We start from the raw sequence: 26,311 nt of genomic DNA on the forward strand, positions 1-26,311 counted from the left end.
GTCTAGCAGACATGATAGATAACTGGTTTTCTCCTAGTCTAACATACATGATAGATAACTGTCTAGTGGTGTGACTTTATCTGCCCCATCGGAGGGCTATTTGTCTTTCCAAGTCCTGACTACACACCACTAACCAGGAAATGAAGGCATGTCGTGGTTTGTATTTGACCCCTAAGGTTGATTTCCTCTGTCTGGATCATCCATGTGTTGTTGCACAATTAGCATCATATCTATGTTTCAAAATGTGGAAATGAGTTGTTGACTGTATCTGTCTGTCTGTCTGTCTGTCTGTCTGTCTGTCTGTCTGTCTGTCTGTCTGTCTGTCTGTCTGTCTGTCTGTCTGTCTGTCTCATGATGTGTAGTCTTGGCTCTTCTTAGGGGAATTCCTGGATTTGTATCATGGAGTATTTCAGAGATTTAGTTGCTCAGTGAACCCAACTATTCCTGTCAGTTTAGCCAATATTGTTCCTCTCATATTTAGTCACTTGTGGTCTTTGCCATGGGTTGGAACTGGTACAGAGAACAGAACAGAAAACCGGAAGAGACCAACACTTTTCGAGGAACAGAATTAGAAACGAAAGTGATCTATACTGTTCCGGAACAGAATCAGAACCAGAAACGAAAGTGATCTATACTGTTCCGGAACAGAATCAGAACCGGAAACGAAAGTGATCTATACTGTTCCAGAACAGAATCAGAACCAGAAACGAAAGTGATCTATACTGTTCCAGAACAGAATCAGAACCAGAAACGAAAGTGATCTATACTGTTCCAGAACAGAATCAGAACCGAAACGAAAGTGATCTATACTGTTCCAGAACAGAATCAGAACCAGAAACGAAAGTGATCTATACTGTTCCAGAACAGAATCAGAACCAGAAACGAAAGTGATCTATACTGTTCCGGAACAGAATCAGAACCAGAAACGAATGTGATCTATACTGTTCGGAACAGAATTGTTATCTTTATGTTCCCGGCATTTTTAAAAGTCCATCAAAACACAACAAAGCATCTATGCAAAGAAAAGCCCTCACTCAGTCACTCAAAAACTAATTTCAGTGTCTGCCTGCTAGCTGGACATCTTTCCAGTGTGTGTGCATGTAACCCCGAAGCAGAGGCTGTAGCTTATTGTCATCACAAGCGTGATTCAGAAATGAGGCAGAGATTTTTAATTACAGAATAATTAATTAATTTGTTCAATGCTAGTTAACCCTGTCAGTTCCGAGACTCCAGCAAATTGTTTTTTTCATTTATCTGACTTTCATTGATCTGCATGTCCAGCCATTACATTTAGCCTCACACTGAAGTGTTCTTCCATTTTCTTCCAGGACAACTAGGGATACAATTTGACATAACAGTTGCACTCATGAGTTTTATTGACAAATGTCAATAAAAAAACAAGGTCCAAAGCGAAAACTGATCCAAATGAATGTTGTAAATACAGAAATGGTTTGCTCAGTGGGAAATGAATATCCAACTGGTCAGTGACAACTGTGTGGAGTTTGTGTATTAACTTGAAATTGCAGTATTATAGACACTCTGTCCTGTGATTTCCTATGTCCTTCTCTGTGGTAAAACCCCTTACAGTATTATAGACACTCTGTCCTGTGATTTCCTATGTCCTTCTCTGTGGTAAAACCCTTACAGTATTATAGACACTCTGTCCTGTGATTTCCTATGTCCTTCTCTGTGGTAAAACCCCTTACAGTATTATAGACACTATGACCTGTGATTTCCTATGTCCTTCTCTGTAGTAAAACCCCTTACAGTATTATAGACACTCTGTCCTGTGATTTCCTATGTCCTTCTCTGTAGTAAAACCCCTTACAGTATTATAGACACTATGTCCTGTGATTTCCTATGTCCTTCTCTGTGGTAAAACCCCTTACAGTATTATAGACACTATGTCCTGTGATTTCCTATGTCCTTCTCTGTAGTAAAACCCCTTACAGTATTATAGACACTCTGTCCTGTGATTTCCTATGTCCTTCTCTGTGGTAAAACCCCTTACAGTATTATAGACACTCTGTCTAGCGGAGGTGGACGGAGTAGCGGAGGTGTAGAGAGTAGCGGAGGTGTAGAGAGTAGCGGAGGTGGAGCGAGTAGCGGAGGTGTAGAGAGTAGCGGAGGTGTAGGGAGTAGCGGAGGTGTAGGGAGTAGCGGAGGTGTAGAGAGTAGTAGCGGAGGTGTAGAGAGTAGCGGAGGTGTAGAGAGTAGCGGAGGTGTAGAGAGTAGCGGAGGTGTAGAGAGCAGCGGAGGTGGAGCGAGGCAGCGGAGGTGCAGAGAGCAGCGGAGGTGCAGAGAGTAGCGGAGGTGGGAGCGAGTAGCGGAGGTGTAGAGAGTAGTGGAGGTGGAGGGAGTAGCGGAGGTGGAGGAGAGCGGAGGTGTAGAGAGTAGTGGAGGTGTAGAGTAGCGGAGGTGTAGAGAGTAGCGGAGGTGTAGAGAGTAGCGGAGGTAGAGAGTAGCGGAGGTGTAGAGAGCAGCGGAGGTAGAGAGTAGCGGAGGTGCAGAGAGTAGCGGAGGTGTAGAGAGTAGTGGAGGTGCAGAGAGCAGTGGAGGTGGAGCGAGTAGTGGAGGTGGAGCGAGTAGCGGAGGTGTAGAGAGTAGCGGAGGTGTAGAGAGTAGCGGAGGTAGAGAGTAGTGGAGGTGCAGAGAGTAGTGGAGGTGGAGCGAGTAGCGGAGGTGCAGAGAGAGTAGCGGAGGTGTAGAGAGTAGTGGAGGTGTAGAGAGTAGTGGAGGTGGGAGGAGTAGCGGGAGGTGTAGAGAGTAGCGGAGGTGTAGAGAGTAGTGGAGGTGTAGAGAGTAGTGGAGTTGGAGCGAGTAGCGGAGTGTAGAGAGTAGCGGAGTGCAGAGAGTAGCGGAGGTGTAGAGAGTAGTGGAGGTGTAGAGAGTAGTGGAGGTGCAGAGAGCAGCGGAGGTGCAGAGAGAGCGGAGGTGCAGAGAGCAACGGAGGTAGAGAGTAGCGGAGGTGTAGAGAGTAGCGGAGGTGTAGAGAGTAGCGGAGGTGTAGAGAGTAGTGGAGGTGTAGAGAGTAGTGGAGGTGTAGGAGAGCGGAGGTGCAGAGAGTAGCGGAGGTGCAGAGAGTAGTGGAGGTGTAGAGAGTAGCGGAGGTGTAGAGAGCAGTGGAGGTGTAGAGAGTAGTGGAGTGTAGGGAGCTAGCGGAGGTGTAGAGAGTAGTGGAGGTGTAGAGAAGCGGAGGTGTAGGGAGTAGCGGAGGTGTAGAGCAGCGGAGGTGTAGAGAGTAGTGGAGGTGCAGAGAGTAGCGGAGGTGTAGAGAGAGTAGTGGAGGTGTAGGAGCAGCGGAGGTGCAGAGAGTAGCGGAGGTGTAGAGAGTAGTGGAGGTGGAGGAGTAGCGGAGGTGCAGACAGTAGTGGAGGTGCAGAGAGTAGTGGAGGTGTAGGAGTAGCGGAGGTGCAGAGAGTAGTGGAGGTGCAGAGAGCAGTGAGATGAGGGAGTAGCGGAGGTGTAGAGAGTAGTGGAGGTAGAGAGTAGTGGAGAGTGTAGGAGAAGCGGAGGTGTAGAGAGTGAGCGGAGGTGCAGAGAGTAGTGGAGGTGGAGGGAGTAGCGGAGGTGGAGCGAGTAGCGGAGGTGTAGAGAGCAGCGGAGGTGCAGAGAGTAGCGGAGGAGTAGAGCAGCGGAGTGTAGAGAGTAGTGGAGGTAGAGAGTAGTGGAGGTGTAGAGAGTAGTGGAGGTGGAGCGAGTAGTGGAGGTGTAGAGAGTAGTGGAGGTGGAGCGAGTATGGAGGTGTAGAGAGTAGCGGAGGTGTAGAGAGTAGCGGAGGTGTAGAGAGTAGCGGAGGTGTAGAGAGTAGCGGAGGTGTAGAGAGTAGTGGAGTGTAGAGAGTAGTGGAGGTGGAGCGAGTAGTGGAGGTGCAGAGAGTAGTGGAGGTGGGAGGGAGTAGCGGAGGTGGAGCGAGTAGCGGAGGTGTAGAGAGTAGCAGAGGTGCAGAGAGTAGCGGGAGGTGGAGGGAGCGGAGGTGGAGCGAGTAGCGGAGGTGCAGAGAGTAGCGGAGGTGGAGGGAGTAGCGGAGGTGGAGCGAGTAGCGGAGGTGAGCGAGTAGCGGAGGTGTAGCGAGTAGCGGAGGTGTAGAGAGTAGCGGAGGTGTAGAGAGTAGTGGAGGTGTAGAGAGTAGTGGAGGTGTAGAGAGTAGTGGAGGTGGAGCGAGTAGTGGAGGTGTAGAGAGTAGTGGAGGTGGAGAGAGTAGCGGAGGTGGAGCGAGTAGCGGAGGTGTAGAGAGTAGCGGAGGTGTAGAGAGTAGCGGAGGTGTAGGGAGTAGCGGAGGTGTAGAGAGTAGTGGAGGTGTAGAGAGTAGTGGAGGTGTAGGGAGTAGCGGAGGTGTAGAGAGTAGTGGAGGTGTAGAGAGTAGTGGAGGTGTAGAGAGTAGCGGAGGTGTAGAGAGTAGCGGAGGTGTAGAGAGTAGCGGAGGTGGAGGGAGTAGCGGAGGTGGAGCGAGTAGCGGAGGTGTAGAGAGTAGCGGAGGTGTAGAGAGTAGCGGAGGTGTAGAGAGTAGCGGAGGTGTAGAGAGTAGCGGAGGTGTAGAGAGTAGCGGAGGTGTAGAGAGTAGTGGAGGTGTAGAGAGTAGTGGAGGTGTAGAGAGTAGTGGAGGTGGAGAGAGTAGTGGAGGTGTAGAGAGTAGCGGAGGTGGAGCGAGTAGCGGAGGTGTAGAGAGTAGCGGAGGTGTAGAGAGTAGCGGAGGTGTAGAGAGTAGTGGAGGTGTAGAGAGTAGCGGAGGTGTAGAGAGTAGTGGAGGTGTAGAGAGTAGTGGAGGTGGAGCGAGTAGTGGAGGTGCAGAGAGTAGTGGAGGTGGAGGGAGTAGCGGAGGTGGAGAGAGTAGCGGAGGTGCAGAGGGTAGCGGAGGTGCAGAGAGTAGCGGAGGTGGAGCGAGTAGCGGAGGTGCAGAGAGCAGTGGAGGTGCAGAGAGCAGTGTAGGGAGTAGCGGAGGTGTAGAGAGTAGCGGAGGTGCAGAGAGTAGTGGAGGTGGAGGAGTAGCGGAGGTGGAGAGAGTAGCGGAGGTGCAGAGAGAGCGGAGGTGCAGAGAAGCGGAGGTGTAGAGAGCAGCGGAGGTGCAGAGAGCAGTGGAGGTGCAGAGAGTAGTGGAGGTGCAGAGAGTAGTGGAGGTGGAGCGAGTAGTGGAGGTGTAGAGAGTAGTGGAGGTGGAGCGAGTAGTGGAGGTGTAGAGAGTAGCGGAGGTGCAGAGAGTAGCGGAGGTGCAGAGAGTAGCGGAGGTGCAGAGAGTAGTGGAGGTGCAGAGAGTAGTGGAGGTGGAGCGAGTAGTGGAGGTGTAGAGAGTAGTGGAGGTGGAGGAGAAGCTGGGAGGTGGAGCGAGGTAGCGGAGGTGCAGAGAGTAGCAGAGGTGTAGAGAGTAGCGGAGGTGGAGGGAGTAGCGGAGGTGGAGCGAGTAGCGGAGGTAGAGAGAGCGGAGGTGGAGGAGTAGCGGAGGTGGAGCGAGCAGCGGAGGTGGAGCGAGTAGCGGAGTGTAGAGAGTAGCGGAGGTGCAGAGAGTAGCGGAGGTGTAGAGAGTAGTGGAGGTGTAGAGAGTAGTGGAGGTGCAGAGAGTAGTGGAGGTGTAGAGAGTAGTGGAGGTGCAGAGAGTAGTGGAGGTGGAGGGAGAGCGGAGGTGGAGCGCAGTAGCGGAGGTGCAGAGAGTAGCGGAGGTGCAGAGAGTAGCGGAGGTGTAGGGAGCAGCGGAGGTGCAGAGAGTAGTGGAGGTGCAGAGAGTAGTGGAGGTGTAGGAGTAGCGGAGGTGCAGAGTAGTAGTGGAGGTGTAGAGAGTAGTGGAGGTGTAGGGAGTAGCGGAGGTGCAGAGAGTAGCGGAGGTGTAGAGAGCAGCGGAGGTGGAGGAGTAGCGGAGGTGGAGCGAGTAGCGGAGTGTGCAGAGAGCAGCGGAGGTGCAGAGAGTAGCGGAGGTGTAGAGAGTAGCGGAGGTGTAGAGAGTAGTGGAGGTGCAGAGAGTAGTGGAGGTGTAGAGAGTAGTGGAGGTGGAGCGAGTAGTGGAGGTGTAGAGAGTAGTGGAGGTGGAGCGAGTAGCGGAGGGTAGAGAGTAGCGGAGGTGTAGAGAGTAGCGGAGGTGCAGAGAGTAGCGGAGGTGTAGAGAGAAGCGGAGGTGCAGAGAGTAGTGGAGGGTGTAGAGAGTAGTGGAGGTGGAGCGAGTAGTGGAGGTGTAGAGAGTAGTGGAGGTGGAGGGAGTAGCGGAGGTGGAGCGAGTAGCGGGAGGTGCAGAGAGTAGCGGAGGTGTAGAGAGTAGCGGAGGTGGAGGAGTAGCGGAGGTGGAGCGAGAGTAGCGGAGGTGTAGAGATGGCGGAGGTGTAGAGGTAGGAGGTGTAGGAGTAGCGGAGGTGTAGAGAGTAGCGGAGTGTAGAGAGTAGTGGAGGTGTAGGAGTAAGCGGAGGTGTAGAGAGTAGCGGAGGTGGAGGGAGTAGCGGAGGTGTAGAGAGTAGCGGAGGTGTAGAGAGTAGCGGAGGTATAGAGAGTAGCGGAGGTGGAGGGAAAGCGGAGGTGGAGGAGTAGCGGAGGTGTAGAGAGTAGTGGAGGTGTAGGGAGTAGCGGAGGTGTAGAGAGTAGCGGAGGTGCAGAGAGTAGTGGAGGTGTAGGAGTAGCGGAGGTGGAGCGAGCAGCGGAGGTGGAGCGAGTAGCGGAGTGTAGAGAAAGCGGAGGTAGAGAGAGTAGCGGAGGTGTAGAGAGTAGCGGAGTGTGCAGAGAGTAGCGGAGGTGTAGAGTAGTGGAGGTGTAGAGAGTAGTGGAGGTGGAGCGAGTAGTGGAGGTGTAGAGAGTAGTGGAGGTGGAGGAGTAAGCGGAGGTGGAGCGAGTAGCGGAGGTGTAGAGAGTAGCGGAGGTGTAGAGAGTAGCGGAGGTGGAGGAGTAGCGGAGGTGGAGCGAGTAGCGGAGTGTAGAGAGTAGCGGAGGGTGGAGGAGTAACGGAGGTGGAGAGTAGCGGAGGTGGAGCGAGTAGCGGAGGTGTAGAGAGTAGCGGAGTGTAGAGAGTAGCGGAGGTGTAGAGAGTAGTGGAGGTGTAGAGAGTAGTGGAGGTGGAGAGAGTAGCGGAGGTAGAGAGTAGAGGGAGGTGTGCAGAGAGTAGCGGAGGTGTAGGGAGTAGCGGAGGTGTAGAGAGTAGTGGAGGTGTAGAGAGTAGTGGAGGTGTAGGGAGTAGCGGAGGTGTAGAGAGTAGTGGAGGTGTAGAGAGTAGTGGAGGTGTAGGGAGTAGCGGAGGTGTAGAGAGTAGCGGAGGTGTAGAGAGTAGCGGAGGTGGAGGAGCAGCGGAGGTGAGCGAGTAGCGGAGGTGCAGAAATAGCGGAGGTGTAGAAGTAGCGAGGTGTAGAGAGTAGCGGAGGTGTAGAGAGTAGCGGAGGTGTAGAGTAGCGGAGGCAGAGAGTAGTGGAGGTGCAGAGAGTAGTGGAGGTGGAGCGAGTAGTGGAGGTGTAGAGAGTAGTGGAAGTGGAGCGAGTAGCGGAGGTGTAGAGAGTAGCGGAGGTGTAGAGAGTAGCGGAGGTGGAGAGTTGCGGAGGTGTAGAGTAGCGGAGGTGTAGAGAGTAGTGGAGGTGTAGAGAGTAGTGGAGGTGGAGAGTAGTGGAGGTGTAGAGTAGTGGAGGTGGAGAGTAGCGGAGGTGGAGAGCGAGTAAGCGGAGGTGTAGAGGGTAGCGGAGGTGTAGAGAGTAGCGGAGGTGGAGCGAGTAGCGGAGGTGGAGCGAGTAGCGGAGGTAGAGAGTAGCGGAGGTGTAGAGAGTAGCGGAGGTGTAGAGAGTAGTGGAGGTAGAGAGTAGTGGAGGTGTAGAGAGTAGTGGAGGTGGAGCGAGTAGTGGAGGTGTAGAGAGTAGTGGAGGTGGAGGGAGTAGCGGAGGTGGAGCGAGTAGCGGAGGTGAACGGAGAGTAGCGGAGGTGTAGAGAGTAGCGGAGAGTGTAGGGGAGTAGCGAGGAGGTGGAGGAGAGTAGTGGAGTGTAGAGAGTAGCGGAGGTGTGAGTAGTGGAGGTGGAGCGAGTAGTGGAGGTGTAGAGAGTAGTGGAGAGGTGGAGCGAGAGTAGCGGAGGTGTAGAGAGTAGCGGAGGTGTAGAGAGTAGTGGAGGTGTAGAGAGTAGCGGAGGTGTAGAGAGTAGCGGAGGTGTAGAGAGTAGTGGAGGTGTAGGAAGTAGTGGAGGTGGAGCCGAGTAGTGGAGGTGTAGAGAGTAGTGGAGGTGGAGGGAGTAGCGGAGGTGGAGCGAGTAGCGGAGGTGTAGAGAGTAGCGGAGGTGTAGAGAGTAGCGGAGGTGGAGGGAGTAGCGGAGGTGGAGCGAGTAGCGGAGGTGTAGAGAGTAGCGGAGGTGCAGTAGCGGAGAGTGGAGGGCGGAGTAGTGGGAGGAGTAGCGGAGGTGGAGCGAGGTAGCGGAGAGTGTGAGAGAGGCGTGAGGAGAGTAGCGGAGGTGTAGAGAGTAGTGGAGTGGAGTAGTGGTGTAGAGAGTAGTGGAGGTGGAGCGAGTAGTGGAGGTGTAGAGGTAGTGGAGGTGGAGGGGAGCGGAGAGTGGAGCGAGTAGCGGGAGGTGTAGAGAAGCGGAGGTGGAGAGTAGCGGAGGTGTAGAGTAGCGGAGGTGTAGAGTGTAGGAGCAGAAAGTAGTGGAGGTGGCAGAGTAGCGGAGGTGCAGAGAGTAGCGGAGTGTAGGCGAGAGAGTAGCGGAGGTGTAGAAAGTAGTGGAGGTAGAAAGTGGAGGTGTAGGGAGTAGCGGAGGTGTAGAGAGTAGCGGAGGTGTAGAGAGTAGCGGAGGTGTAGGGAGTAGCGGAGGTGTAGAGAGTAGCGGAGGTGTAGAGAGTAGCGGAGGTGTAGAGAGTAGCGGAGGTGTAGAGAGTAGCGGAGGTGTAGAGAGTAGCGGAGGTGTAGAGAGTAGCGGAGGTGTAGAGAGTAGCGGAGGTGTAGAGAGTAGCGGAGGTGTAGAGAGTAGCGGAGGTGTAGAGAGTAGCGGAGGTGTAGAGAGTAGCGGAGGTGGAGTAGTGGAGGAGTGTAGTGGAGGCAGAGTGGTGGAGCGAGTAGCGGAGGTGTAGAGAGTAGCGGAGGTGTAGAGAGTAGCGGAGGTGTAGAGAGTAGCGGAGGTGTAGAGAGTAGCGGAGGTGTAGAGAGTAGTGGAGGTGTAGAGAGTAGTGGAGGTGGAGGGAGTAGTGGAGGTGTAGAGAGTAGTGGAGGTGGAGGGAGTAGCGGAGGTGGAGAGAGTAGCGGAGGTGTAGAGAGTAGCGGAGGTGTAGAGAGTAGCGGAGGTGGAGGGAGTAGCGGAGGTGGAGGGAGTAGCGGAGGTGTAGAGAGTAGCGGAGGTGTAGAGAGTAGCGGAGGTGTAGAGAGTAGTGGAGGTGTAGAGAGTAGTGGAGGTGTAGAGAGTAGTGGAGGTGGAGGGAGTAGTGGAGGTGTAGAGAGTAGTGGAGGTGGAGGGGGAGTAGCGGAGGTGGAGCGAGTAGCGGAGGTGCAGAGAGCAGCGGAGAGTGTAGAGAGTAGCGGAGGTGTAGGGAGCAGCGGAGGTGTAGAGAGTAGTGGAGGTGTAAGAGAGTAGTGGAGTGTGGGAGTAGCGGGAGGTGTAGAGAGTAGCGGAGGTGTAGAGAGTAGTGGAGTGTAGGGAGTAGCGGAGGTGAGGAGTAGCGGAGGTGTAGAGAGCAGCGGAGGTGGAGGTAAGGAGGTGGAGCGAGCAGCGAGTGTAGAGAGTAGGGAGGTGTAGAGAGTAGCGGAGGTGTAGAGAGTAGCGGAGGTGCAGAGAGTAGCGGAGGTGTAGAGAGTAGTGGAGAGTGTAGAGAGTAGTGGAGGTGGAGCGAAGTAGTGGAGGTGTGAAAGTAGTGGAGGTGGAGAGAGTAGCGGAGGTAGAGAGTAGCGGAGGTGTAGAGAGCAGCGGAGGTGGAAAGAGAGTAGCGGAGGTGGAGAGTAGTGGAGTGTAGAGAGTAGTGGAGGTGGAGCGAGTAGTGGAGGTGTAGAGAGTAGTGGAGGTGGAGGGAGTAGCGGAGGTGGAGGGAGTAGCGGAGGTGTAGAGAGTAGCGGAGGTGTAGAGAGTAGCGGAGGTGGAGGGAGTAGCGGAGGTGGAGGGAGTAGCGGAGGTGTAGAGAGTAGCGGAGGTGTAGAGAGTAGTGGAGGTGTAGGGAGTAGCGGAGGTGGAGGGAGTAGCGGAGGTGTAGAGAGTAGTGGAGGTGTAGGGAGTAGCGGAGGTGTAGAGAGTAGCGGAGGTGGAGAGAGTAGTGGAGGTGTAGGGAGTAGCGGAGGTGTAGAGAGTAGCGGAGGTGGAGGGAGTAGCGGAGGTGTAGAGAGTAGCGGAGGTGTAGAGAGTAGCGGAGGTGTAGAGAGTAGCGGAGGTGGAGGGAGTAGCGGAGGTGGAGGGAGTAGCGGAGGTGTAGAGAGTAGCGGAGGTGTAGGGAGTAGCGGAGGTGTAGAGAGTAGCGGAGGTGTAGAGAGTAGCGGAGGTGTAGGGAGTAGCGGAGGTGTAGAGAGTAGCGGAGGTGGAGGGAGTAGCGGAGGTGTAGAGAGTAGCGGAGGTGTAGAGAGTAGCGGAGGTGTAGAGAGTAGCGGAGGTGTAGAGAGTAGCGGAGGTGTAGAGAGTAGCGGAGGTGGAGGGAGTAGCGGAGGTGGAGAGAGTAGCGGAGGTGGAGCGAGTAGCGGAGGTGTAGAGAGTAGCGGAGGTGTAGAGAGTAGCGGAGGTGTAGAGAGTAGCGGAGGTGTAGAGAGTAGCGGAGGTGTAGAGAGTAGCGGAGGTGGAGCGAGTAGTGGAGTGTAGAGAGTAGTGGAGGTGGAGGGAGTAGCGGAGGTGGAGCGAGTAGCGGAGGCAGAGAGTAGTGGAGGTGCAGAAAGTAGTGGAGGTGTAGGGAGTAGCGGAGGTAGAGAGTAGTGGAGAGTGCAGAGAGTAGTGGAGGTGAGCGAGTAGTGGAGGTGTAGAAAGTAGTGGAGGTGGAGAGTAGCGGAGGTGGAGCGAGTAGCGGAGGTGTAGAGAGTAGCGGAGGTGTAGAAGAGCGGAGGTAGAGAGTAGCGGGAGGTGTAGAGAGTAGTGGAGGTGTAGAGAGTAGTGGAGGTGGAGCGAGTAGCGGAGGTGTAGAGTAGCGGAGGTGTAGAGAGTAGCGGAGGTGTAGGGAGTAGCGGAGGTGTAGAGAGTAGTGGAGAGGTAGAGAGTAGTGGAGGTGTAGGAGTAGCGGAGGTGTAGAGAGTAGTGGAGGTGTAGAGTAGTGGAGGTAGGGGGTAACGGAGGTGTAGAGAGTAGCGGAGGTGTAGAGAGTAGCGGAGGTGGAGGGAGTAGCGGAGGTGGATGAGTAGCGGAGGTGCAGAGAGTAGCGGAGGTGTAGAGAGTAGCGGAGGTGTAGAGAGTAGCGGAGGTGTAGAGAGTAGCGGAGGTGTAGAGAGTAGCGGAGGTGTAGAGAGTAGTGGAGGTGTAGAGAGTAGTGGAGGTGGAGCGTAGTGGAGGTGGCAGAGAGTAGTGGAGGTGGGAGCGAGTAGCGGAGAGTGCAGAGAGTAGCGGAGGTGCAGAGAGAGCGGAGGTGCAGAGAGTTGCGGAGGTGTAGAGAGTAGCGGAGGTGTAGAGAGTAGTGGAGGTGTAGAGAGTAGTGGAGGTGGAGAGAGTAGTGGAGGTGTAGAGAGTAGTGGAGGTGGAGGGAGTAGCGGAGGTGGAGGGAGTAGCGGAGGTGTAGAGAGTAGCGGAGGTGTAGAGAGTAGCGGAGGTGGAGCGAGTAGCGGGAGGTGGAGCGAGTAGCGAGGTGTAGAGAGTAGCGGGAGGTGTAGAGAGTAGCGGAGGTGTAGAGAGTAGCGGAGGTGTAGAGAGTAGTGGAGGTGGAGGGAGTAGTGGAGGTGGAGGGAGTAGTGGAGGTGTAGAGAGTAGTGGAGGTGGAGGGAGTAGTGGAGGTGGAGAGAGTAGCGGAGGTGTAGAGAGAGCGTGAGGTGTAGAGAGTAAGGAGTGTAGGGAGTAGCGGAGGTGTAGAGAGTAGTGGAGGTAGAGAGTAGTGGAGGTAGGGAGAGCGGAGGTGTAGAGTAGCGGAGGTGGAGAGAGTAGTGGAGGTGTAGGGAGTAGCGGAGGTGTAGAGAGTAGCGGAGTGTAGAGAGCAGGAGGTGGAGGAGTAGCGGAGGTGGAGCGAGTAGCGGAGGTGTAGAGAGTAGCGGAGGTGTAGAGAGTAGCGGAGGTGTAGAGAGTAGCGGAGGTGTAGAGAGTAGCGGAGGTGTAGAGAGTAGTGGAGTGTAGAGAGTAGTGGAGGTGGAAGAGTAGTGGAGGTGTAGAGAGTAGTGGAGGTGGAGCGAGTAGCGGAGTGTAGAGAGTAGCGGAGGTGAGAGAGTAGCGGAGGTGTAGAGAGTAGCGGAGTGTAGAGAGTAGTGGAGGTGTAGAGAGTAGTGGAGGTGGAGCGAGTAGTGAGGTGTAGAGAGTAGTGGAGGTGGAGGAGTAGTGGAGGTGGAGCGAGTAGCGGAGGTGCAGAGAGTAGCGGAGGTGTAGAGAGTAGCGGAGGTGGAGGGAGTAGCGGAGGTGGAGCGAGTAGCGGAGGTGAGAGAGTAGCGGAGGTGTAGAGAGTAGTGGAGGTGTAGGGAGCAGCGGAGGTGGAGGGAGTAGCGGAGGTGTAGAGAGTAGTGGAGGTGTAGGGAGTAGCGGAGGTGTAGAGAGTAGCGGAGGTGTAGAGAGTAGTGGAGGTGTAGGAGTAACGGGAGGTAGAGAGTAGCGGAGGTGGAGGGGCAGCGGAGGTGTAGAGAGAGCGGAGTGTAGAGAGTAGCGGAGGTATAGAGAGTAGCGGAGGTGGAGGGAGTAGCGGAGGTGGAGGAGTAGCGGAGGTGTAGAAAGTAGTGGAGGTGTAGGGAGTAGCGGAGGTGTAGAGAGTAGCGGAGGTAGAGAGTAGTGGAGGTGTAGGGAGTAGCGGAGGTGTAGAAGTAGCGGAGGTGGAGGAGAGCGGAGGTGTAGAGAGTAGCGGAGGTGTAGAGAGTAGCGGAGGTGTAGAGAGTAGCGGAGGTGTAGAGAGTAGCGGAGGTGTAGAGAGTAGCGGAGGTGGAGGGAGTAGCGGAGGTGGAGCGAGTAGCGGAGGTGGAGCGAGTAGCGGAGGTGTAGAGAGTAGCGGAGGTGTAGAGAGTAGCGGAGGTGTAGAGAGTAGCGGAGGTGTAGAGAGTAGCGGAGGTGTAGAGAGTAGTGGAGGTGGAGAGAGTAGTGGAGGTGTAGAGAGTAGTGGAGGTGGAGGGAGTAGCGGAGGTGGAGCGAGTAGCGGAGGTGTAGAGAGTAGTGGAGGTGTAGAGAGTAGTGGAGGTGTAGAGAGTAGCGGAGGTGTAGAGAGTAGTGGAGGTGTAGAGAGTAGCGGAGGTGTAGAGAGTAGCGGAGGTGTAGAGAGTAGTGGAGGTGTAGAGAGTAGTGGAGGTGTAAGGGAGTAGCGGAGGGTAGAGAGTAGCGGAGGTGTAGAGAGTAGCGGAGGTGGAGGAAAGCGGAGGTGGAGCGAGTAGCAGAGGAAGAGGTGTAGAGAGTAGCGGAGGTGTAGAGAGTAGCGGAGGTGTAGAGAGTAGCGGAGGTGTAGAGAGTAGCGGAGGTGTAGAGAGTAGTGGAGGTGGAGGGAGTAGTGGAGGTGTAGAGAGTAGTGGAGGTGGAGCGAGTAGCGGAGGTGTAGAGAGTAGCGGAGGTGTAGAGAGTAGCGGAGGTGTAGAGAGTAGCGGAGGTGTAGAGAGTAGCGGAGGTGTAGAGAGTAGTGGAGGTGTAGAGAGTAGTGGAGGTGGAGAGAGTAGTGGAGGTGTAGAGAGTAGTGGAGGTGGAGGGAGTAGCGGAGGTGGAGCGAGTAGCGGAGGTGTAGAGAGAGCGGAGGTGAGAGAGTAGCGGAGGTGGAGGAGAGCGGAGGTGGAGCGAGTAGTGGAGGTGTAGAGAGTAGTGGAGGTGTAGAGAGTAGTGGAGGTGGAGGGAGTAGCGGAGGTGGAGCGAGTAGCGGAGGTGGAGCGAGTAGTGGAGGTGTAGAGAGTAGCGGAGGTGTAGAGAGTAGCGGAGGTGTAGAGAGTAGTGGAGGTGTAGAGAGTAGTGGAGGTGTAGAGAGTAGTGGAGGTGGAGGGAGTAGTGGAGGTGTAGAGAGTAGTGGAGGTGGAGCGAGTAGCGGAGGTGGAGCGAGTAGCGGAGGTGTAGAGAGTAGCGGAGGTGTAGAGAGTAGCGGAGGTGTAGAGAGTAGTGGAGGTGTAGAGAGTAGTGGAGGTGTAGAGAGTAGTGGAGGTGTAGAGAGTAGCGGAGGTAGAGAGTAGCGGAGGTGGAGCGAGTAGCGGAGGTGCAGAGAGTAGTGGAGGTGTAGGGTGTAGCGGAGGTGGAGGAGTAGCGGAGGTGTAGAGAGTAGTGGAGTGTAGGAGTAGCGGAGGTGTAGAGAGTAGCGGAGGTGTAGAGAGTAGTGGAGGTGTAGGGAAGTAGCGGAGGTGTAGAGAGTAGCGGAGGTGGAGGAATAGCGGAGGTGTAGAGAGTAGCGGAGGTGTAGAGAGTAGCGGAGGTATAGAAGTAGCGGAGGTGGAGGGAGTAGCGGAGGTGTAGAAGTAGCGGAGGTGAGAGTAGCGGAGTGTAGAGAGTAGCGGAGGTGTAGAGAGTAGTAGTTGACTGTGTGACTGGAGGAGTAGCGGGATGTGCCCAGTGTGACTGGAGGGAGAGCGGGCTGTGCCCAGTGTGACTGGAGGGAGTAGCGGCTGTGCCCAGTGTGACTGGAGGGAGAATGGCGGGCTGTGCCCAGTGTGACTGGAGGAGTAGCTGGAGGAGTAGCGGGATGTGCCCAGTGTGACTGGAGGAGTAGCTGGAGGGAGAAGGGATGTGCCCAGTGTGACTGGAGGGAGTAGCTGGGGGAGTAGGGATGTGCCCAGTGTGACTGGAGGGAGTAGCTGGAGGAGTAGCGGGCTGTGCCCAGTGTGACTGGAGGGAAGATAGGGATGTGCCCAGTGTGACTGGAGGGAGTGGAGGGATGTGCCCAGTGTGACTGGAGAAAGTAGTGGATGTGCCCAGTGTGACTGGAGGGAGTAGCTGGAGGGAGAAGGGATGTGCCCAGTGTGACTGGAGGAGAAGGGATGTGCCCAGTGTGACTGGAGGGAGTAGCAGGGATGTGCCCAGTGTGACTGAGGGAATAGGAGGGATGTGCCCAGTGTGACTGGAGCTTGTAGCTGGAGGAGTAGCGGGATGTGCCCAGTGTGACTGGAGGAATGGAGGATGTGCCCAGTGTGACTGGAGCTTGTAGCTGGAGGGGTAGCGGGATGTGCCCAGTGTGACTGGAGCTTGGAGCTGGAGGAGTAGCAGGGATGTGCCCAGTGTGACTGGAGCTTGTAGCTGGAGGGAGTAAGCGGGATGTGCCCAGTGTGACTGGAGCTTGGAGCTGGAGAGAATGAGGGGATGTGCCCAGTGTGACTGGAGGAGAGTAGCTGGAGGGAGAAGGATGTGCCCAGTGTGACTGGAGGAGTAGCTGGAGGAAAGTAGGGATGTGCCCAGTGTGACTGGAGCTTGGAGCTGGAGGGAGAAGCGGGCTGTGCCCAGTGTGACTGGAGGAAAGCGGGCTGTGCCCAGTGTGACTGGAGGAGAGCGGGATGTGCCCAGTGTGACTGGAGGAGTAGCGGGCTGTGCCCAGTGTGACTGGAGGGAGAGCGGGATGTGCCCAGTGTGACTGGAGGAGTAGCGGGCTGTGCCCAGTGTGACTGGAGGGAGAGCGGGCTGTGCCCAGTGACTGGAGGGAGTAGCGGGCTGTGCCCAGTGTGACTGGAGCTTGAAGCTGGAGGAGCGGGATGTGCCCAGTGTGACTGGAGGGAGAGCGGGATGTGCCCAGTGTGACTGGAGGGAGTAGCGGGCTGTGCCCAGTGTGACTGGAGGAGTAGCGGGCTGTGCCCAGTGTGACTGGAGGGAGTAGCGGGATGTGCCCAGTGTGACTGGAGGAGTAGCTGGAGGGAGAGCAAGCTGTGCCCAGTGTGACTGGAGGGAGAGCGGGCTGTGCCCAGTGTGACTGGAGGGAGTAGCGGGCTGTGCCCAGTGTGACTGGAGGGAGTAGCGGGCTGTGCCCAGTGTGACTGGAGGAGTAGCGGGCTGTGCCCAGTGTGACTGGAGGGAGTAGCTGGAGGGAAAGCGGGATGTGCCCAGTGTGACTGGAGGGAGTAGCTGGAGGGAGAAGCGGGATGTGCCCAGTGTGACTGGAGGGAGTAGCTGGAGGGAGTAGCGGGATGTGCCCAGTGTGACTGGAGGGAGTAGCTGGAGGGAGAAGGGCTGTGCCCAGTGTGACTGGAGGGAGATGGAGGGATGTGCCCAGTGTGACTGGAGGGAGAAGGGATGTGCCCAGTGTGACTGGAGGGAGATAGGGATGTGCCCAGTGTGACTGGAGGGAGTAGCTGGAGGGAATAGCGGGATGTGCCCAGTGTGACTGGAGGGAGTAGCAGTGGATGTGCCCAGTGTGACTGGGAGGGAGAAGGGATGTGCCCAGTGTGACTGGAAGGAGAAGGGATGTGCCCAGTGTGACTGGAGGGAGATAGGGATGTGCCCAGTGTGACTGGAGGAAGAAGGGATGTGCCCAGTGTGACTGGAGGGAGTAGGGATATGCCCAGTGTGACTGGAGGAAGAAGGGATGTGCCCAGTGTGACTGGAGCTTGGAGCTGGAGGAGTAGTGGAGGGCTGTGCCCAGTGTGACTGGAGGGAGAAGGGATGTGCCCAGTGTGACTGGAGCTTGGAGCTGGAGGAGTAGCGGGATGTGCCCAGTGTGACTGGAGGAGTAGCGGGCTGTGCCCAGTGTGACTGAGCTTGTAGCTGGAGGAGAGCGGGCTGTGCCCAGTGTGACTGGAGGGAGTAGCGGGATGTGCCCAGTGTGACTGGAGGGAGAGCGGGATGTGCCCAGTGTGACTGGAGCTTGTAGCTGGAGGGAGTAGCAGGGCTGTGCCCAGTGTGACTGGAGGGAAATGGAGAGGGATGTGCCCAATGTGACTGGAGGAGAATAGGGATGTGCCCAGTGTGACTGGAGGAGAAGGGATGTGCCCAGTGTGACTGGAGGAGTAAGGGATGTGCCCAGTGTGACTGGAGGGAGAAGGGATGTGCCCAGTGTGACTGGAGGGAGTAGCGGGCTGTGCCCAGTGTGACTGGAGCTTGTAGCTGGAGGGAGTAGTGGGATGTGCCCAGTGTGACTGGAGGAGTAGCGGGATGTGCCCAGTGTGACTGGAGCTTGTAGCTGGAGGGAGAAGCGGGCTGTGCCCAGTGTGACTGGAGGAGTAGCTGGATGTGCCCAGTGTGACTGGAGGGAAGGGATGTGCCCAGTGTGACTGGAGGGAGTAGCGGGATGTGCCCAGTGTGACTGGAGCTTGTAGCTGGAGGAGTAGCGGGCTGTGCCCAGTGTGACTGGAGGGAGTAGCGGGATGTGCCCAGTGTGACTGGAGCTTGTAGCTGGAGGGAGTAGCGGGCTGTGCCCAGTGTGACTGGAGGGAGTAGCTGGATGTGCCCAGTGTGACTGGAGGAGTAGCGGGATGTGCCCAGTGTGACTGGAGGAGTAGCGGGATGTGCCCAGTGTGACTGGAGCTTGTAGCTGGAGGGAGAGCGGGCTGTGCCCAGTGTGACTGGAGGGAGTGCGGGATGTGCCCAGTGTGACTGGAGGAGAAGGGATGTGCCCAGTGTGACTGGAGGGAGAAGCGGGCTGTGCCCAGTGTGACTGGAGGGAGAAGGGATGTGCCCAGTGTGACTGGAGGAGTAGCGGGCTGTGCCCAGTGTGACTGGAGCTTGTAGCTGGAGGGAGTAGCGGGCTGTGCCCAGTGTGACTGGAGGAGAGCGGGATGTGCCCAGTGTGACTGGAGGGAGAGCGGGATGTGCCCAGTGTGACTGGAGGGAGTAGCGGGCTGTGCCCAGTGTGACTGGAGCTTGTAGCTGGAGGAGTAGGGATGTGCCCAGTGTGACTGGAGGAGGAGCGGGATGTGCCCAGTGTGACTGGAGCTTGTAGCTGGAGGGAGTAGCGGGCTGTGCCCAGTGTGACTGGAGGGAGAGCGGGATGTGCCCAGTGTGACTGGAGGAGAAGGGATGTGCCCAGTGTGACTGGAGGAGTAAGGATGTGCCCAGTGTGACTGAGGAAGTAGCGGGCTGTGCCCAGTGTGACTGGAGCTTGTAGCTGGAGGGAGTAGCGGGATGTGCCCAGTGTGACTGGAGGGAGAAGGGATGTGCCCAGTGTGACTGGAGCTTGTAGCTGGAGGGAGTAGCGGGCTGTGCCCAGTGTGACTGGAGGGAGTAGCGGGATGTGCCCAGTGTGACTGGAGGGAGTAGCGGGCTGTGCCCAGTGTGACTGGAGGGAGTAGCAGGGATGTGCCCAGTGTGACTGGAGGGAGAAGGATGTGCCCAGTGTGACTGGAGCTTGGAGCTGGAGGGATAGCGGACTGTGCCCAGTGTGACTGGAGGGAGAAGCGGGATGTGCCCAGTGTGACTGGAGCTTGTAGCTGGAGGAAATGGGGATGTGCCCAGTGTGACTGGAGGGAGTAGCAGGGATGTGCCCAGTGTGACTGGAGGAGAGAAGGGATGTGCCCAGTGTGACTGGAGGGAGTAGCGGGCTGTGCCCAGTGTGACTGGAGGGAGTAGCGGGCTGTGCCCAGTGTGACTGGAGGGAGTAGCGGGCTGTGCCCAGTGTGACTGGAGGGAGTAGCGGGCTGTGACTGGAGGGGTAGCGGGCTGTGCCCAGTGTGACTGGAGCTTGGAGCTGGAGGGAGTAGCGGGATGTGCCCAGTGTGACTGGAGCTTGTAGCTGGAGGAGAAGGGATGTGCCCAGTGTGACTGGAGGGAAATAGCGGGATGTGCCCAGTGTGACTGGAGAGGAGTAGCAGGGATGTGCCCAGTGTGACTGGAGGAAGTAGCGGGATGTGCCCAGTGTGACTGGAGGGAGAAGGGATGTGCCCAGTGTGACTGGAGGAAGATAGGATGTGCCCAGTGTGACTGGAGGAAATAAGGGATGTGCCCAGTGTGACTGGAGGGAGTAGCGGGATGTGCCCAGTGTGACTGGAGGAGAAGGGATGTGCCCAGTGTGACTGGAGGGAGAAGGGATGTGCCCAGTGTGACTGGAGGGAAGAAGGGATGTGCCCAGTGTGACTGGAGGGAGTAGCGGGCTGTGCCCAGTGTGACTGGAGGGAGAAGGGATGTGCCCAGTGTGACTGGAGGAGAAGCGGGGATGTGCCCAGTGTGACTGGAGGGAGTAGCGGGCTGTGCCCAGTGTGACTGGAGGGAGTAGCGGGCTGTGCCCAGTGTGACTGGAGGGGAGCAGGATGTGCCCAGTGTGACTGGAGCTTGGAGCTGGAGGAGTAGCGGGATGTGCCCAGTGTGACTGGAGGGAGTAGCGGGCTGTGCCCAGTGTGACTGGAGGAGTAGCGGGCTGTGCCCAGTGTGACTGGAGGAGTAGCGGGCTGTGCCCAGTGTGACTGGAGGAGTAGCGGGCTGTGCCCAGTGTGACTGGAGCTTGGAGCTGGAGGGGAGATTCCAAAGGCTGGAGTGTCAGCCTTCTCATCCGCTCCAGTAGCCCTCTATTCATGAGCTCAGGGCGTGCCCGGCCCAGCATGCATCTGGAGTCTACTGGTGTCCTGCTAATAGCCACTTGCTTTAGCTACTGTAATGGAGTTCACTAAATATTTTCATGAAGAAACTGATAGAACACACAGGTGATAAATCAAGGTGACTTACAAAAGATGAGGACCAAGAGTTAGAGAGAGAGTGTAGTGATGTAGTGTCCACAACTAAAGAATCATTATGAAATCTGAAAACACACGTATCCTGAAGGCAGCATGGTGTACTTAACTACGTGCACATGCTAACAGAGAGGAACGAGGTGGGTAAGATAACTGTTTGTCGCAAAGTATTTATAAACAAAAAATGTGATCTCTTAAAAGTTTTGTTAATTTTTGTTTTGTTATCTAGGCCTGGCATAGTACCATGTTTAATAAGGAGCTTTACGTTTAGACCTGGTCATTCTGCATAAAAACCTTTCGGCCTATCGATAGAAAAATAAAAACAGCTCTGCATCTCTGCCCAGCTTGGATAGAGTGTCCAATAGGATGTTTCGCATCCCCAGTGGTTCAGCCTGTGCAGAGAGGATATTCTCCCGGCTGGTCTTCTCTCCAGGCACCATCACATGAGCCTGAAGCCACTGGTCTTCTCTCCAGGCACCATCACATGAGCCTGAAGCCACTGGTCTTCTCTCCAGGCACCAACACATGAGCCTGAAGCCACTGGTCTTCTCTCCAGGGACCATCACATGAGCCTGAAGCCACTGGTCTTCTCTCCAGGCACCAACACATTAGCCTGAAGCCACTGGTCTTCTCTCGAGGCACCAACACATGAGCCTGAAGCCACTGGTCTTCTCTCCAGGGACCATCACATGAGCCTGAAGCCACTGGTCTTCTCTCCAGGCACCAACACATGAGCCTGAAGCCACTGGTCTTCTCTCCAGGCACCAACACATGAGCCTGAAGCCACTGGTCTTCTCTCCAGGCACCAACACATGAGCCTGAAGCCACTGGTCTTCTCTCCAGGCACCAACACATGAGCCTGAAGCCACTGGTCTTCTCTCCAGGCACCAACACATGAGCCTGAAGCCACTGGTCTTCTCTCCAGGCACCAACACATGAGCCTGAAGCCACTGGTCTTCTCTCCAGGCACCAACACATGAGCCTGAAGCCACTGGTCTTCTCTCCAGGCACCAACACATTAGCCTGAAGCCACTGGTCTTCTCTCCAGGCACCAACACATGAGCCTGAAGCCACTGGTCTTCTCTCCAGGCACCAACACATGAGCCTGAAGCCACTGGTCTTCTCTCCAGGCACCAACACATGAGCCTGAAGGCACTGGTCTTCTCTCCAGGCACCAACACATGAGCCTGAAGCCACTGGTCTTCTCTCCAGGCACCATCACATGAGCCTGAAGCCACTGGTCTTCTCTCCAGGCACCAACACATGAGCCTGAAGCCACTGGTCTTCTCTCCAGGGACCATCACATGAGCCTGAAGCCACTGGTCTTCTCTCCAGGCACCAACACATGAGCCTGAAGCCACTGGTCTTCTCTCCAGGGACCATCACATGAGCCTGAAGCCACTGGTCTTCTCTCCAGGCACCAACACATGAGCCTGAAGCCACTGGTCTTCTCTCCAGGCACCAACACATGAGCCTGAAGCCACTGGTCTTCTCTCCAGGCACCAACACATGAGCCTGAAGCCACTGGTCTTCTCTCCAGGGACCATCACATGAGCCTGAAGCCACTGGTCTTCTCTCCAGGCACCAACACATGAGCCTGAAGCCACTGGTCTTCTCCAGGCACCAACACATGAGCCTGAAGCCACTGGTCTTCTCTCCAGGCACCAACACATGAGCCTGAAGCCACTGGTCTTCTCTCCAGGCACCAACACATGAGCCTGAAGCCACTGGTCTTCTCTCCAGGCACCAACACATGAGCCTGAAGCCACTGGTCTTCTCTCCAGGCACCAACACATGAGCCTGAAGCCACTGGTCTTCTCTCCAGGCACCAACACATGAGCCTGAAGCCACTGGTCTTCTCTCCAGGCACCAACACATTAGCCTGAAGCCACTGGTCTTCTCTCCAGGCACCAACACATGAGCCTGAAGCCACTGGTCTTCTCTCCAGGCACCAACACATGAGCCTGAAGCCACTGGTCTTCTCTCCAGGCACCAACACATGAGCCTGAAGGCACTGGTCTTCTCTCCAGGCACCAACACATGAGCCTGAAGCCACTGGTCTTCTCTCCAGGCACCATCACATGAGCCTGAAGCCACTGGTCTTCTCTCCAGGCACCAACACATGAGCCTGAAGCCACTGGTCTTCTCTCCAGGGACCATCACATGAGCCTGAAGCCACTGGTCTTCTCTCCAGGCACCAACACATGAGCCTGAAGCCACTGGTCTTCTCTCCAGGGACCATCACATGAGCCTGAAGCCACTGGTCTTCTCTCCAGGCACCAACACATGAGCCTGAAGCCACTGGTCTTCTCTCCAGGCACCAACACATGAGCCTGAAGCCACTGGTCTTCTCTCCAGGCACCAACACATGAGCCTGAAGCCACTGGTCTTCTCTCCAGGCACCAACACATGAGCCTGAAGCCACTGGTCTTCTCTCCAGGGACCATCACATGAGCCTGAAGCCACTGGTCTTCTCTCCAGGGACCATCACATGAGCCTGAAGCCACTGGTCTTCTCTCCAGGGACCATCACATGAGCCTGAAGCCACTGGTCTTCTCTCCAGGCACCAACACATGAGCCTGAAGCCACTGGTCTTCTCTCCAGGCACCAACACATGAGCCTGAAGCCACTGGTCTTCTCTCCAGGCACCAACACATGAGCCTGAAGCCACTGGTCTTCTCTCCAGGCACCAACACATGAGCCTGAAGCCACTGGTCTTCTCTCCAGGGACCATCACATGAGCCTGAAGCCACTGGTCTTCTCTCCAGGCACCAACACATGAGCCTGAAGCCACTGGTCTTCTCTCCAGGCACCAACACATGAGCCTGAAGCCACTGGTCTTCTCTCCAGGCACCAACACATGAGCCTGAAGCCACTGGTCTTCTCTCCAGGCACCAACACATGAGCCTGAAGCCACTGGTCTTCTCTCCAGGGACCATCACATGAGCCTGAAGCCACTGGTCTTCTCTCCAGGCACCAACACATGAGCCTGAAGCCACTGGTCTTCTCTCCAGGGACCATCACATGAGCCTGAAGCCACTGGTCTTCTCTCCAGGCACCAACACATGAGCCTGAAGCCACTGGTCTTCTCTCCAGGGACCATCACATGAGCCCGAAGCCACTGGTCTTCTCTCCAGGGACCATCACATGAGCCCGAAGCCACTGACTGGCCAAACTCCTGTTTCTAAAAATGAATTCTAAAAACAAATTCAAAGGCAATGATTTAATACAATGAACTGTAGTTTAAATGCTGAGCGCTATATATCTCTACCAGCCAATTGCTTAACAATTTCTTTGTCGGCAATAAGCCTTGAAATGATTGAGCTCATCTTCTTAGGCTCCCTGTCTGGCTCCTGACCTATTCAGAGTGTTAATATGCTGTTTAATATGACATGTCACCTATTTGAAATGATGCTGCTTCTTACATTCTCATTTTCATGTTCATTCAAATGCTTTTCATTCAAATCCATATGGTTTGGTTTCAATACTTAAAAACCAAATGGTGAACAAGCACTACTTCATGAGCGGTTAACAAGCACTACTTCATGAGCGGTTAACAAGCACTACTTCATGAGTTGTTAACAAGCACTACTTCATGGGCGGTTAACAAGCACTACTTCATGAGCGGTTAACAAGCACTACTTCATGAGTTGTTAACAAGCACTACTTCATGGGCGGTTAACAAGCACTACTTCATGAGTTGTTAACAAGCACTACTTCATGGGCGGTTAACAAGCACTACTTCATGAGCGGTTAACAAGCACTACTTCATGAGCGGTTAACAAGCACTACTTCATGAATGGTTAACAAGCACTACTTCATGAGCGGTTAACAAGCACTACTTCATGAGTGGTGAACAAGCACTACTTCATGAGTGGTGAACAAGCACTACTTCATGAGCGGTTAACAAGCACTACTTCATGAGCGGTTAACAAGCACTACTTCATGAGTGGTGAACAAGCACTACTTCATGAGTGGTGAACAAGCACTACTTCATGAGTGGTTAACAAGCACTACTTCATGAGCGGTGAACAAGCACTACTTCATGAGTGGTGAACAAGCACTACTTCATGAGCGGTTAACAAGCACTACTTCATGAGCGGTGAACAAGCACTACTTCATGAGTGGTGAACAAGCACTACTTCATGAGTGGTGAACAACACTACTTCATGAGCGGTTAACAAACACTACTTCATGAGCGGTGAACAAGCACTACTTCATGAGTGGTTAACAAGCACTACTTCATGAGTGGTTAACAACACTACTTCATGAGCGGTTAACAAACACTACTTCATGAGCGGTTAACAAGCACTACTTCATGAGCGGTTAACAAACACTACTTCATGAGCGGTGAACAAGCACTACTTCATGAGCGGTTAACAAGCACTACTTCATGAGTGGTGAACAAGCACTACTTCATGAGCGGTTAACAAGCACTACTCCATGAGTGGTGAACAAGCACTACTTCATGAGTGGTGAACAAGCACTACTTCATGAGTGGTTAACAACACTACTTCATGAGCGGTTAACAAACACTACTTCATGAGCGGTTAACAAGCACTACTTCATGATCGGTGAACAAGCACTACTTCATGAGCGGTTAACAAGCACTACTTCATGAGTGGTGAACAAGCACTACTTCATGAGTGGTTAACAAGCACTACTTCATGAGCGGTTAACAAGCACTACTTCATGAGTGGTGAACAAGCACTACTTCATGAGCGGTGAACAAGCACTACTTCATGAGTGGTGAACAAGCACTACTTCATGAGTGGTTAACAAGCACTACTTCATGAGTGGTTAACAAGCACTACTCCATGAGCAGGTAGACTATACCTGTACTATGTTTCATAAGGGCAGGTAGACTATACCTGTACTATGTTTCATAAGGGGCAGGTAGACTATACCTGTACTATGTTTCATAAGGGGCAGGTAGACTATACCTGTACTATGTTTCATAAGGAGCAGGTAGACTATACCTGTACTATGTTTCATAAGGAGCAGGTAGACTATACCTGTACTATGTTTCATAAGGAGCAGGTAGACTATACCTGTACTATGTTTCATAAGGGGCAGGTAGACTACACCTGTACTATGTTTCATAAGGAGCAGGTAGACTATACCTGTACTATGTTTCATAAGGAGCAGGTAGACTATACCTGTACTATGTTTCATAAGGATCAGGTAGACTATACCTGTACTATGTTTCATAAGGGGCAGGTAGACTATACCTGTACTATGTTTCATAAGGAGCAGGTAGACTATACCTGTACTATGTTTCATAAGGGGCAGGTAGACTATACCTGTACTATGTTTCATAAGGAGCAGGTAGACTATACCTGTACTATGTTTCATAAGGAGCAGGTAGACTATACCTGCACTATGTTTCATAAGGGGCAGGTAGACTATACCTGTACTATGTTTCATAAGGGGCAGGTAGACTATACCTGTACTATGTTTCATAAGGAGCAGGTAGACTATACCTGTACTATGTTTCATAAGGAGCAGGTAGACTATACCTGTACTATGTTTCATAAGGGGCAGGTAGACTATACCTGTACTATGTTTCATAAGGAGCAGGTAGACTATACCTGTACTATGTTTCATAAGGAGCAGGTAGACTATACCTGTACTATGTTTCATAAGGAGCAGGTAGACTATACCTGTACTATGTTTCATAAGGAGCAGGTAGACTATACCTGTAGTATGTTTCATAAGGAGCAGGTAGACTATACCTGTACTATGTTTCATAAGGAGCAGGTAGACTATACCTGTACTATGTTTCATAAGGAGCAGGTAGACTATACCTGTACTATGTTTCATAAGGAGCAGGTAGACTATACCTGTAGTATGTTTCATAAGGAGCAGGTAGACTATACCTGTACTATGTTTCATAAGGAGCAGGTAGACTATACCTGTACTATGTTTCATAAGGAGCAGGTAGACTATACCTGTACTATGTTTCATAAGGAGCAGGTAGACTATACCTGTACTATGTTTCATAAGAGTACAGGTAGACTATACCTGTACTATGTTTCATAAGGGGCAGGTAGACTATACCTGTACTATGTTTCATAAGGGGCAGGTAGACTATACCTGTACTATGTTTCATAAGGGGCAGGTAGACTATACCTGTACTATGTTTCATAAGGAGCAGGTAGACTATACCTGTACTATGTTTCATAAGGGGCAGGTAGACTATACCTGTACTATGTTTCATAAGGGCAGGTAGACTATACCTGTACTATGTTTCATAAGGAGCAGGTAGACTATACCTGTACTATGTTTCATAAGGAGCAGGTAGACTATACCTGTACTATGTTTCATAAGGAGCAGGTAGACTATACCTGTACTATGTTTCATAAGGGGCAGGTAGACTATACCTGTACTATGTTTCATAAGGAGCAGGTAGACTACACCTGTACTATGTTTCATAAGGAGCAGGTAGACTATACCTGTACTATGTTTCATAAGGAGCAGGTAGACTATACCTGTACTATGTTTCATAAGGGGCAGGTAGACTATACCTGTACTATGTTTCATAAGGAGCAGGTAGACTATACCTGTACTGTGTTTCATAAGGAGCAGGTAGACTATACCTGTACTATGTTTCATAAGGAGCAGGTAGACTATACCTGTACTATGTTTCATAAGGAGCAGGTAGACTATACCTGTACTATGTTTCATAAGGGGCAGGTAGACTATACCTGTACTATGTTTCATAAGGGGCAGGTAGACTATACCTGTACTATGTT

General features: G+C 54.0%; 1 long non-coding RNA gene across 1 annotated transcript; it reads left to right on the forward strand.

The window, feature by feature from the left end:
- The first annotated feature begins 2,981 nt into the window (after positions 1-2,981).
- Positions 2,982-12,983, forward strand: LOC127926853 (uncharacterized). Its single transcript, XR_008125275.1, has 4 exons — positions 2,982-3,006; positions 7,747-7,852; positions 8,999-9,106; positions 12,937-12,983. It is a non-coding gene; the product is annotated as an uncharacterized LOC127926853 (long non-coding RNA).
- Positions 12,984-26,311: the final 13,328 nt, after the last annotated feature.

This window comes from Oncorhynchus keta, unplaced genomic scaffold (genome assembly GCF_023373465.1).
Source record: "Oncorhynchus keta strain PuntledgeMale-10-30-2019 unplaced genomic scaffold, Oket_V2 Un_contig_8527_pilon_pilon, whole genome shotgun sequence".
Classification (NCBI taxonomy): Eukaryota; Metazoa; Chordata; class Actinopteri; order Salmoniformes; family Salmonidae; genus Oncorhynchus; species Oncorhynchus keta.